Source organism: Pinus tabuliformis, chromosome J (assembly GCF_031772625.1).
Source record: "Pinus tabuliformis cultivar Carrire ecotype Pingquan chromosome J, CPIR1, whole genome shotgun sequence".
Classification (NCBI taxonomy): domain Eukaryota; kingdom Viridiplantae; phylum Streptophyta; class Pinopsida; order Pinales; family Pinaceae; genus Pinus; species Pinus tabuliformis.
The window spans coordinates 182,983,859-182,996,946 of NC_142295.1; positions in this window are offsets into that span (position 1 = coordinate 182,983,859).

Genomic DNA, 13,088 nt, shown 5'->3' on the forward strand with positions numbered 1-13,088 from the left:
AGCTCATGGTAACATGCGCTGTCACGAATTAGCAAAATGAGAGGTTTTTTTGAGAAACAGAGGTGGTTTCTGATATGCGATTAGTGACAAGTCATCGAGCAAACCCCTCAGAGAAGGAAATTCCCTGAGTGAATATGAAATGAAAAAAGTATCATTTCGGTTCCATTGGAGCGGGGATCCAGCAAACCAGCAAGATGTCAAAAGGGCTTCGAGGCGGTAAGTGGTTTCAACCAAGTCCCTCCCGATGCCACACAGCGAGTGACACACATCCAGTGGAACAGAGAGAAAACCATGCATATCGGACGGGTAACCATTGAGCTACATAACCGCTCGATATGCACAAAAACCATAGGATTTGGTGGCCCTAGATCAATGGTGGAGGCGTGTCCTGATAAATGACCAGATTTGACAGGATTATAGAGCAAGGTCACATGGGATTTGAAGTCCGACATTGACGATGAGTTGGCAAAGGTTCGTGTTTCACGAGCAATCTTGGAGTAAACAGAAATAATGGTTGCTAAAACATTTCCAAGAGAACTGACACTCAGTTCATTACTAAACAAGTGGCCACTTCCCTGTGAGGCATTAGATAGTGTTGATTACGTATAATAGAGGGATTCAAATGGACAAAGGCGGGGGAACTAGAAAGCTGGGAAGCAAAAACGAAGTCTAAAAGCAGATTGGATTTAAAGCCATGAACGGACAGAGAAGAGGCAGAGTTAGTTAGATGCAGAAAGCTAAGAGCAGAAAGAAGGAGTCGAGCTGACCTGCAGAAGCAAAAGGCAGCATCGAGTCAAACAAAGCCAGAGAGAGTCAGAGAGAGTCTGTGTACTCCACAGAGGGCTTGAGAGGTTCAAGCGAACTCCTCTGTACATGCCTGTCATGTATGAGTCTCATATTGGGCTCATACTACTGTGACCAATAGAGGTCGAGTTTTAGTAAGGAGAGTCTGTGTACTCCAGAGACTTGGGAAATCCAAGTACATTCCTACTGATTTATGTCTGTTGTGTAGGACTCAAACTGAGCTCACTATTGTAAAAGCTCTGCTTTGAAAACATAATAGAGAGGTCACCATTGAAGGCTAGACCAGGAGACGTAGCCCAAGGGTATTGGGTGAACTCCTTATTAAACTTATTGTGTTTATATGTTTGCTTGTTATGTTTTCTCTAACTACTTTAGTGCTTGTGTATTTCAGAATCTTTTCGATCCGTTGCATAAAATAACATAGGCACATCCATGCACATGAGTCTGTAATACCTTAATTAATTTTCTTGGATCAATTCCAGATCAAAAGATGTTGGGTTACGACTTTGAAATCATCCACAAAAAGACAAAGAAAAATGTTGTTGCAGATGCACTATCAAGAAAGGATGATGATGTGGAAGCATTTCTTATTTCTATTTCTATTATCCAACTTGAGTGGATAACTAAAGAAAGGGATTAATGGAACAATGATGAAGAAGTGTGGTCACTCACTAAAATTTCTAGCAAGATCCCAGTACATCTAATACATTTAAATGAAAAATGATTAATTATGGTAAAAATATCGCTTATATCTTTGTAAGAATTCCCAACTCAAACAAAATAATCTTTTCAAATTGCACACCTCTCTCTTAGGAGGGCACTCTGGATTTATAAAAAGTTACCATAAGGTCAAGAAGGATTTTTTTTGGATGGCATTAAATATGATATTCAGAATTTTGTGCAGAATTTTTGGTTTGCCAAAAAAATAAAGTTGAGACAATTAAGAACCCCGATCTATTATAACCTTTATCCATTCCAAGTTAGTGTTGGGAGGAGGTCCTAATGCATTTTATCATAGGTTTACCCAAGTCTGAAGGATAGAATGTCATCATGGTGGTAGTTGATAGACTTGGCAAGTATGCACACTTTTGTGCATTATCTCATCCTTCTAAAGCTAGTACAGTTGCTACTAAATTTATGGAAACAATTCAAAATATTCATGAAAATCCAAAGATTATAGTAAATGATGGAGATCCCATTTTAACTAAAAGGATTTGGACAAAATTATTTTCTTACATTGGTACTCAATTAGCTCATAACTCATATTATATCCCTCAATCTAATGGGCAAGATGACATAGCGAATAAATGTTTGGAAGGATATCTTCATTGCTTTGTATATGATAAAAAACAAAATGGGTCAAGTTGTTACCTCTAGCTGAATGGTGGTATAACAGTTCCTTCCGTATTGCGGCAAAAATGGCCCCATTTATGGAACTTTATGGATATCATCCACCATCCATCACATCATATTTAAGAGAACATTACAAGGTTCAAGGAGTGGAATATCACATTGAGCATCAACAACAAGTTCTCCAACTCTTAAATGATAACCTCACTCTGGCACATAATGAAATGAAACAACAGGTGGATAAGCATCACAGTGAAATATATTTTGATGTCGGTGACCGAGTATTTATACGGCTAAAACCATTCAAAAAAATGTCTATCAAGTAATATAATAAGGATAATAAGTTATCACCTAAGTACTCTGGTCCTTACAATGTCTTGTAAAATATTGGTACTATGGAATACAAATTGGAGCTTCCTTCATCTTTCTGAGTACACTAGATTTTCCATGTTTCATGCTTAAAGAAGGTTATCACTGACAATTTTATAGTTCAAACAATGTTTCCAGAACTTGATGAAGAAGGGAAAATCATATTTGAACCTTAATCTCTCATGGAAACAAAAACTCAGTAGCTACAGAATTGATCAATTTCTCATTAAGTGGAAAAAACAACCAGCTGAAGATTCCACATGGGAGGATATGAATTTTATACAGAAGTATTCAAAACTACTCAAGCGTTGAGGACAACACTTTTTGAAGGAGAGGGGCATGTTTCGTCCTTATAATACTATTGTATCCCCATTGTTGTTATTGTTGTTCACATGTAGCCCCCATATTATTAATGTTGTGCCCCATAGAAGCCCACTATTTGTATGTTGTTCCCTTACATTATTATTTTTATCTAGGCTCTAATTATATTGTTACGCCTTAGACTCCTATATATAGAAAGTAGGTCTTGTCATTTGTATCATGTAATAAATGTTCATTTATGTAATTTAAAGGAGTTTTCTCCCTTGAAGAGGATAATTTTTAAGTCATTGATCTATGTATTTGTGAGTTGGATGCAGAGCATAAAAATATGAAAATATCCATGATGAAGAACTTTCATATAACCATGGTTATAACCAACATATAACTATACAAATAAAAATTATAGAACAACCATTAAAGCCACATCATAACAAGTAAATTAACTCATGAAAAGAAAGAGAAACTTAAATCTTATTAAACATAGGTGAAATCCAACCAGGTTCAAGACTTCCATGTACCACCCAACAATAGATTGGTTGAACCAAATATTTCTTTCATCCAATCACCCCTGTGCCATTTCCAAGTATGAGTGTGGGATCTCATGTGATAAAACAATCCATAAACAACCAAGGGAATCTATAAGTTAAACCACATCCACCCTCACCATATCGTGATCTCACCTAAACTGCTGATGAGATAACAAAACCAAACCAAGCTTGGATGCCTTAGAAATGCTTCTCCAATACCTTGAGGATTTTTCTTGTCTCCACTCTCAATATTTTCTGTGTATCCCTCCATTACTAGTCAAGGGATTCCTAGTCCTTTCTGAATTTTCCTGAGACCACCCCACCCCAATCATAAATATTCTAGAAATCCAAAGCTGAAATCAAAAAAATCCCTGTCACACCATGGCTATCTAGGAATGGAAAGGAAATGATAAAATTGAATGTCGAATAGCAACAAAATCCACGCCAATGATAGAAAGAAAACCAAATACCAATATGCACATACCATGCATGTCAAAGCCAACTAGGAAATCATACATGCAACCTGTTACCTACAAGTATTCCTATTGAATCTTCTTGATCTAGATTTTCCTTGCTTGATCCTTGCTTTCCTTTGCTTTCCTTGTCCTTCATTTTCTTTCCTTGTCATTCCTTAACTTTCATTGTCCTTCCTTTGCTTGTTTTCTTTCCTTCTCATTTTGGTTCTCTTCTCCTCTCTAAGACTAACTCCAAAACTAAACTAGAAAAAGGTTGTGAATTTATCCTCATAATCCTTTATATGATTGATGCCCCTATTTTCTTCAATTTTCCATTATTTTCCTTCATTTTCCTCCTCACATGCAACTCGATGCCTTTCACCTCCCTTTTCTCCTAATTTCCTATATTTTCATAAATAAGGTGCCAAAAATGCCTTTTTTCCTTTTTAAATCCTTTACCATTGCCTTTGCCAATTTCCCTATAGCATTAAACACATCAATCAATGTCCAATAGGATATTTTTCCCAACATTCAACTTGGAATAAATGTCCCTTGACTATGCTATTATTTTTCCTTTATTATCCTTTATTACGTGAAATTTTAACCCATAGATATTACGTACCCCTCCCCCTTAGGGGAACACTATCCTCGATGTTCTATGAAACGTACAACCCAAAAAATCGATAAAAATAATAACATATTCCCATAGAGCTTTATAACTTAGCTCGTTTCAGTATTTACAATGAAGAAATTGCTCAAAATAAAAACCATTGATGAGTCACATCTATAGTTATATGCTGAAGATTATTATGCCATCCTACAACCTTAAAGATCCTTCTCTCACATTAATTCACATTTTTTGTTATATTATGCTTAATAGGAGGAGTAAAATGTGTTTTTCATAGTATGTGGCCTAATTTGGTTTAATTGCAGGAGAAAGAAGCAGTTTTTAGGAAATTACTATGCAGGCTCATGATGGAGACAACTAGGAGAGAATCTAGGGGGTTCATCTACCTCCTTAACTCCCTAACTCGGCTTGGGATCACAACATCCTTTCTCACCAGTTCGAATTCATTGGCAACCAAGTGATTCCTTATCCAACTGAAACTCAAGAGGGACAATATCCACCATTTATGATATCAACAAGGAAATCACTCCTACTTTCAAGGGAGTTTCTATCAACTCCCCTTTTGTATAAATAAAAAAGAAGTAAAGCTCCTTAGGATTCAAAGTTTTTGTTCAACTAGGTGTATCTATTGAGCTTGAAGCTTGACATTGTTACTTTAAAGTTTTATGTGGTGTATGAGACCTTTACTTTTTTATAATGACAAGTTGGATTTTAAGTTGCATCTGAGTTAGTTTTAGAGGACTAAGACCATTGGTTTTGGGCCCAACCTAGAGATTTTTTCCCTCTTTTTGTACTTATATCTTGTTCTTTATTATAAGTATTTCATATTTTCTTTCATTTCAGTAGATATTAAGGTATAAAAACCTGTGGTTGCAAGCATCTTCCTCACCTCTCTAGTGAGAGAATGAGTGGAAGGGTTCACAACCTCAGTCCAAAAATATCATGTTTATGATTTCTTGTAAACAGGTGAATTTTAGTTATAATGATTTACATTTTCCTTCTGTAGCATAGAAGTTAGTTTAGTGATTATATTAGTGTTATGGCATTAAATAGATGTTATTTAAATTCAATTCATTTTTTCCGTCATAGGTTATATCATTTTGTTAGTTATTAATGGATCTATGAATGTGATTGATTATAGGGTTGTGTTGATCTACAGGGAAGGTTACCTTCACCACTTCCATCTTGAACTCCTTAATCTTCTCTTCCCACCTTCAATTTTTTCCCAAAACTCTGTTTCCATAAGTCATTTTGCCTAATATACCATGAGAATTCATCCTAGTGCAAGATAGACCTCGTAGAGGTCCTCATATTTCCTACAACTCAACCCAACCTCCCTTTATTTTCTCTAACTTCAATCCACCTCTCCATACTCTAAAGACATCATTCTAACCCTCCAAATCCACTCGGAAACCCTCTAGTAGCATTACAAGCCCTCCTATTGCAATACAGGACCTCCTATAATGACCACCTGTAGCAAGCCTATAGCACCACTTTCCTTCATCAGTTTTGATCCCCACTTCAAATTTAGCTCAGCTAAGAGTGAATAATTACCCAATGCTCTGATTTGAAGATTATGGGAAGATCCTATGCCACTCTAAGGATTCCTTCTCATCAAAAAATAGTAGAATTAGTTTTTTTATCACAACTATGATGTAAGTAGGCTACTGATTTTCAAGCTAGTGTTAACTATGTAGATGGTACATGCACTTATGATTGATAGTTTGATGAATTATGGAAAGTAAAATAGCTTCCTTTCTACAAGTAGATTTGGTAGTTTGATGAATTTTGCAAGATAAAATAGCTTTGTTTTTGCAAGTAGATTATTCCTTGTCCTTTCATGAATTGATAGTTAGCATTTACAAGTTGATTGAATGGAATTTCCACACTCATATATAGAATTAGTTTTCAATTCTACCTTCATCAACAAACTTTCATTTTAAGTCAGTAGGAGGAATGGTATCTGAGCACTTTGATCTAATGTCATGGCTGAGGGTGGCATGAGTGGAATCCAATATTTTGTGCATATAACACTTTCACCTCTAAGTTTATATGAACCCCGCGTTGATATTTTGAGTTGAGGATCCCTTGGGAGTTGCAAAATTCTGGGTACAATACCAGGGCTCACCACTTTTTGGTGTTGTTTCTAGGAAGGTGTCTATGTAGATGTTGTTTTTTCTTTAGCATTGTTTTATGTTTTTCATACATTTTTTGAAAAGGTGAAAAAATAGAAAAATAAAAATTATTTCATGCCTTGTAGGAGTATGGATAATCAAGGAAAATTCTTACCAAAAACCCCCCACATCCTCAAATAATCAACCTTCACTCTTCTTCAGTGACTATCATCTTTCCCCTCTGACTACCAAGGAATTGGAAGACCCTCTAGTTGAGAAACTTGAAATTCTTTATGAACCTATTGGGGAAGAAGAAAAACCCACTTCACCTACACAAACTATGGCTGAAGCCAGGGAAAATGAGGTTTTCCCTAGTAGAGAGACCAATGGAGAGACTAAAATGAAGAATATAAGCCCTACTTCCATTCCACACTTCCATATATTAACCTTTGAGGATCCTGACACCTTCATTTTTGAATTTGTTGTTATTTGTAGGAACTATTACTATGCCTTTGATGAGAAGAAGATGAAGTTATTTCCCTCTATCATTAACGATGCAATATTGAGCTAGTTTATGGGTTTTCTTGGGGTTAACATCACTACCTAGACCCAAATGCAATAGGCTTTCAATATAAAGTACAGGGACTATTGTACCTCTAATGAAACCAAGGAAAAAATCTTTAGGATGACTATTGGACCGAATGAATCCCTATAAGACTATGAGGAGAGATTTTAACTTAGTTATAGGAGGGAAAACTCTACCCTTGATCTTGAGTCACTGAAGCTTGTTCTTCTTTGAGTGATTAGGGAGGATATGTTGGAAACCCTAAACATGCTATCTAGAGGATATATCTATGATTTATCCTATGATGACATCAAAACTATATTGAAGAATCACTCTAGGGCTGCCATGAAGAATGTAAGGACTAGTCAAGGTTTGGTCAGTTCCTCTCCTTCCATAACATCCATAAATAATGAGATAGGGAACATGATGGAGGACTTCAAGAGTTAAATTTTGCATAACTTTTCATTTCAAATGCATACTAGGAAAATCAAGAGAAAACGAGAAGAATAAGAAAGGGAATGAGCTATTTCCTTCCATAGATTGACCGGAAGACATCCTAAGAATGGATGCCCATTCAATGTCATTGAATTCTTCCTAGGTTCTGAAGAAAATCATGCAACAGACAAATACCATTATTTTCCAGGACTAAAGGTTGTATACCAAGGGGAAGAAGGTGGGTTAGAGAAACTTTTCTTCATTAATCAAACAATACCTCAAGGACATCAACCATATTAGCAAGGCATGAAAGGTTAAAACTACCCTTATTACAGTCCAAACTAGAATGCACCTTTGCAACCTTTGTAATCTTCCCTCGTCCATCCTAGTCCACACCTCCTTCTTTTCCTTATGCTCATCCATATCCTCCTCAAACTGTCAACTATCCATTTCAACCATATCCACCCCAATCTTCTCAATGGGGCAACCCATCACAAGGTGGATGCCTCAAGTCAACGAACCTCCTACTTTACTACCTCCACCCCAAACTCAACCATAGATCACTCATCCTACTACACCTAAGTAACCTCATGTTTCTACTCAACCCAATTTGAACCCGAATAACAAGCAAGAAAAATAGGTCTAGAGTTGAGAGATACCTTATCCTACTTATGCTATGGAAATCCAAGAGATCAACCTTTGGTATGGGAGAGTGCTTCCAGAGAACAACCAACCTTCTCCACCTAAAGAGATTGAAGAAGTGAAGGAATATAATGTTCCTCAAGTCAATCCACCTCCTTTTCCTGAGAGGTTGATCCACTCTAGACAACACACACCATAAGAGGTTGAACTTTTGGGAGAATTGAATATTTCTTGTGTTAACATACCCCTTCTCTGGGCCATTAAAGATGTCCCCATATAAAATAATATCATCAAGGAGAAATGTTTCAAAAATCCTTGGAGAAGAAAAATATACACCCCCACCATAAATGTTGTTGGGCTGCTATTTGATTTGATGCTTTAGAGGGTGATCTTCCTGAAATACATAGACCATTGAAGCTCACTAGTAGATGTGCACATTGATAGCCTTATAGTCCCTAATAACCTGATTGATCTTGGGGATGCAATAAATGTGATGACTAAGGAAACCATGCTAAATATAAATCTCTAAGGGGCTTTGAGGAAGACCACCAGAGTGTTTCAGCTTGTAGACAGATCCACAGTAGCTCCTACGGGAGTTGTTGAAGATTTTATGTTCTCCATTGACTCTTGGGAGTATCCTATTGATTTTTTGGTTCTACAAACCTAAATAAAATTTAATGGCTATCCTCTCATATTAGGAATACCTTGGTTGGCCATTATTGATGCTTACATTAGTTGTAGGGTTGGGAACATGACGATTAAGAATGGGCATTTATTGAAAAAATGGGTATTGTATCCTCCTCCTCAACCGTATATTAAGCATGAATTACCCTTGTTGGTAGAAGAGGAGGAAGAACACGAATTATATCACACCACCCCCTACCAAATATTCACTCTATATACTATTATAGGAGGGGTGCAACCTGATGAAGATGACCTCATTGATTATATCCTTCAGAACCAACCTCCGACTCTAATACCAATTGATGAGTTGATGAAATAATGTGGGAGTAATCTTTGGACTAACTTATTCCCTATTGACTCAAGTCCAAAACATGTCAAGATTATAGAGTTTGGCCCATCCAGAACCTTAAATATCAACCCTTTTCTCTTAGCTAAACAGGAAGAACAATTGTGCAAACTGTTGAGGCAACACTTGGATGGTTTTGCTTGGGATTATAAGGAAATGAAAGGTGTGAAGCCCTCAATTTGTACTCATCATATTTACATCAAGGAGGTATGCAAGCCTATGCACCAACTCCAAAGAAGGATGAACCCATCTCTTTATTACATTGTGAAAGAAAAACTGCGTAAGCTACTGGATGCAGGGTTCATATACCCTATTTCAGATAGTGAGTGGGTGTCACCTCATTCTTTAGTTCCCAAGAAGAATGGGAATTGGAGAATCAGTGTTGATTAGTAGGAACTTAATAAGGCTACAAAGAAGGACCATTTCCCTCTACCCTTCATTGACCAAGTCTTAGTGTTGGAATTGTAGTGTTGGCATTGATGTCAACAAGATCTCGGTGTTGCTTGTCATGTGTATGGTGATGCATGTTTGGTGATCGTCATTTTTAGTTGGCATTGATCTCAACATTTTTATAACTACACCAAGTAGTTTTGATGAGTTGTGGTTGTTGACTTGGAGATGGATCTAGATGTTGTGGTTGGAGATGCTATTGTTGTAGGATGATGGAGAGATTTTCACGATTTTTTGTAGTAGCTTGGAAACGTTGTTGTTGCAGGAGTGGACTTTTCCTACAGTTGTTGATGTTGTGTTGTAGCCATAGATGCTATTTCTATAGCTTGTTGGAGTGTTCGTCTATATGTTTCATATGTCTCTACATGTATTGGACACATTTCATATGTTTCTCCATGTGTTCAGTTGTAGGCTTCTTGTGTTGGAGATGCCTCTATTAGTGATGGAGGAAGTTATATGACTTGAGATTGCTCCTACAAGAGATGGATATGCTACCATACGTGATGGAGATGGTGTTGCATGTGTTAGATATGTTTAGGTGCTTCTTAAGGAGCTAGAGGTGTTGGTCTTGGTCCTAAAGGTTGGAAGAATAGGTTTAGCATGTCATAGACATGTTCCTTTCCTTTTCATCGGTTGTAGACCTATCTCAATGGTTTGGAGGAGTGTATAGGGGTAGAGGAAGATGATGGAATAGGTGGTAGACGTTCATTGCTAAAGGAGTCCTTTGTTTACTTATCCTATGCCCCAAACACAAGCAAAGAGGCTTGTGGGAGTGTGTTGAAGCCCAAGTCACATGCAGAGTTGTGCCATGGGAGCGTGCATGGATTTTTTGAGTTTAGCTCCGTATTCCTTGCACTGTTGAGCTAACTTTTATCTTTTCATGACTTCCTTAATTATAACCTTTCAGTTTATGGTTGGAAAATTTCATGGGACCTCCATAAGTTGATAAAAGTTGAAAAGATAAAAAAAGGCTAATGGAGATAGTAATTGATTGGATCAATGGGTTGAATCTAGATCAAGTCAAGCATGTGAACATGATTGTTAAGCCCAATAGTTCTGAGTAATTATTGATTTGAGCACTTCAGTTCATCCATATATTGGTGAAATATCATTATTAGTATGGCTTATTTACTAGATGAGTTGTGGAGTGAGTGTGAGTTTGGAGAAGACTCTGCAAACTGTGTGAGGTTTATTATGAAAAAATTCTTAAGCAGTTTGTAATGGTAGCAATAGTGAGTTTAAGATTATTTCAGCCATATATTTATGTAGTGAGTGAGGTATTCTTGTGTGATATGGAGAAGTGTTTTGAGTGATTGTGTTGGAGCTTGTGTGGAGATTTTGTATGGAGGTTTTGATGGTAGCTAGTGATGCAAACTTGATTATGTTTTGATGCTATTCTATTGCAGTGTCTAGTCTAAGAATATATACAAGGGTTTCATGGAGGTAGTGAAGACATGGAGGCTTTGTGTATACAGTAAGTTGGAAAATATAGTAGATGGAAGAGATTTATCCATCAAATGGTGGTTGGATAGTTCGAAAGAAATTGGGCAAGGCTCATTAGTCATGGTCATGACAAATAGATTGAATTCTGTAGAGTCAAATATTCAGTTTAGGATAAACTAGTCGAGGATCATTGATCGTGGTAAATTTCAATGGATTGTAGTTCGTATATCCATGAAAGAAACAATTTCCTGTATGATAGTGCCAACATATCGTGAAAGAAGAAAGTCTTCAATGCCCATGGGAGTGAGACAATCCATGTATAATTTTCTTGAGTATTAATGAAATGATTGAGCAACAAAACAATAACAGGGTGGTTTTTTGCTCAAGATGGGCTTTCTAGTAGAAATGCTTGTGTTTAGTGTGTAATTGATTTCAAAGTGTTTGATTTATGGTTGATGAAATAATATATAATTATGTGTTTCCGTTTATGCATGTTAAAGATTAAATAATTGGAGAAAAGTTTATAAGTGGGCACACCACTGATTCAACCCTTCTCCCAGTAGTGATCTAGTTTCCGACAATTGGTATCATAGTGGGGCTCTGAGGCACAACTTAGTCACTAGAGAGTGGATCTTGGAGATTTTGGCTGATTTTTTGCAAATTTACCAAAATTGATCAGAAAGGTATTTTAGTACTTCACGAAAGTAAATTTTCAACTTGGAGAGTAAATTAGGATTCATATTTTTATCTGTATCAGTTGAATATGGTGTTAAAGATAAATCTAATGATTTAGCTAAAAATATTACTTTCAATAGTATTTCAAAATATGATAGCATGCATGTGAGACATTGTGAGATTGCAAAGAGATATTGTATAGGTTTGAGGATTTGTACCTTGGAGGGAAGGATTGTACCTTTACTATAGCAATTAATCAATCCTCCTCACAAGAAGACGAAAGCACTAGTGATTAAAGTGAGAGATTGAGCATCAATAATGAAAAGAAATCAAAGATAATGACACTTGAAGCAGAAATTCAAATATTGAAGGATGAATTAATTTATGCAAGAGAAGAAGCAGAGAGGCTCAAAACTATTGCTCATGTATCTACAAGAAAATAAAAAATTGTTGGAGCACCTAGTTGTGGAAAAAACATTGAGATTCATGACCCATCCAAGAAGCAACAAAATAAGAGAAGCAGACCAAGGAGGAAGAATATAATTGGAAAATTCTTTAATTGTGGTGTTTGTGGTCACATAGCATCAATGTGCAGAAATAATGAGAATAATATCTCTCATCAAAAGGAGTAGACAAAGGAGAAGCCATGCATGCAAAGAATATCTCCATCTTTCAAGTATAATAGTCCATTTATGGTTATTGTTTCTCATGCAATGATTTTAGCCATAAGGATATTGACTGTAGAGCACATGCAAGGAGTATAAATTATACTAATAGAACATATCAGCCTATTCCTCATTTCCTTGGTCACATTAGATGTTTTGTATGTAAAACTATTGGCCACAAGGCCAAGTATTACAAGAAGCCTATGTATTTCAGGAGATCCAATCAGAGAGAGGATATTATGCAAAGCCAACCATGTAAGAAGAAGAAGGATCAACAGATGTAAGTATGGAGGAGAAAAGAGTAGCAAGGTACTCCCACCAAAAATTGAGGCTTGCATGGTCTCAGGGGGAGCATATGGTTTCATTATGATTTGCATGCAAATTTTTAATTATGTAGCCATATGGGATAGTGTTCAGGTGTAGTCCTTTAGGTTTGAAGCATTATTTTAATTTTTTCTCTATTTCCATTCCAGTATATTTTTAGTTGGAGAATCCATGTTTTGGAGTAGCTATATGTTTTGGTTTTATGATGCTAATGTGATATGGAAACCATGCATTGCCAAGGTGTGATGAGGGATCACACATTTAGGGGGAGCATTTGTGCTTCCAAATGGA